Raw genomic sequence first — 1,670 nt, forward strand, 5'->3', positions numbered from 1 at the left:
ATATTAATTTTTACCTTCAAAATTAGTCATTGTTGTCTTCTGTTCTCCCAGTACATGGGATCATTTCTGACAGGAGGAAAGACACTTCAACCTTTTCATCTTAATGTCAGGCATTCCACAAACTATCCACTCCCCTGCCCTGAATTATTTCCAGTTTCATTTGTGGGAAAGATGAGTGTATTTAAACAAAATTTGCACACCTACACTTTGTTCCTGTATTTATCCCTATAAATATTTTTCTTCTATTTTAATTATTCCAGTTCTTTGCATTAGCTTAAACTATGTACAAAGCTTCCCCAGCATTCCCTGCTATGTGTCCTTCTACTTTTCCACTCACCAGCTATGTTCTTCTCTTTACTCTTCTAGTCCTAGTCTTCCAGGAAAAGCCAGTGTAGCTCAAATGTATATCCCTCATATACATGTGTATGTTGTATTCATTATTTTTCTTGTGCATCACATAAAAAAGGCAACTTTTTGACATTTTTTCCCATTTTACTCAGCCTGACATCCCAGTTTATGGAATGATGTCACTACATTAGAGATGGATCTTTCTTCTTTCATTTCCCCTCTTTTAAAATACTCTTATAACCAGCCCCAACTCTAATCAAGTCAACAACAGAAATAATTCACCATATATCCATGGTTATTGTAGTCTGACATTTTCTCTCAGCAGTTCAAGTAGTTGTTCTCTTCAAGTTCACTAGATCTTTCTTGTTCCCAACTGTAATGTGGTTTCTTATTAAAAGCTTATCTGAGGCAGTAGGCCATTGGTATCAACTCACAGCGAAACAATGACTTTTTTGGGCTATTCTTCACCTACATCCCTGAATTTTCAATTCTTTCTCTTCATCTTTATTTAGTGGCATGGATTCCTTTATTTATGCTTAAATTAACACCCTTATCTTCATATACCAATTCACATTATACAAATACATTCTTTTTAGAGATTGTCATCTACCACTAGGGGACAGATGTTACTTTTTTCTTGGTGAAGCAAAAGTATAGATTTCTACACTAAATGCCTGCTCCAACTCCAGTCATACATATCCAATTGGCTACATATACTTTTCAAATTTCATATTCCACAGGTACCTCGATTTAACATATATAAATTCAAAGACAAGCATTTGATTAAAAATATCTCTACCCCAATAATATACACTGGAATACACACAGAGATAATTCTGCTAAGCTTGGTGTGCAACTCTAAAATATATGTAACTTCTACCAAGAAAATTTATTAGCTGAATGTGACTCATTATTTAGTATGTAACAAGCAATCAATAGAAATGCTAAATAAAATATTGGTCTTCTTTAACCAACAAGTAAAATGTTTGTTCCTCTAAACTCCCTTTGCCTATTTAGCTATCTTTGAATGGTTTTCTTTATAAATAATACGCTTAAAAATCCCCAATAAATGAGTCTGATGTACCTTTAGGCAAGTTGTGTGTATGCCACCACTTGCTAATTTTACTGGATATTTGAGGGCATTTCATGGTTGTCTTGGCACTATTTAGTGTTTTCCGAGAATGACATAATTCTATATAAATTGAGCTAGAAATATAATGCTGTTGCTCAAACTTGAGTAATTATGCTATGGTTGATCTGTTGGGACCTAATTTTTAAAATAGGCAAAATAACATATTACTTGACAGATCAGTATACTGATC

Source organism: Peromyscus californicus, unplaced genomic scaffold (genome assembly GCF_007827085.1).
Source record: "Peromyscus californicus insignis strain IS unplaced genomic scaffold, ASM782708v3 Scaffold_7__1_contigs__length_154581171, whole genome shotgun sequence".
Classification (NCBI taxonomy): domain Eukaryota; kingdom Metazoa; phylum Chordata; class Mammalia; order Rodentia; family Cricetidae; genus Peromyscus; species Peromyscus californicus.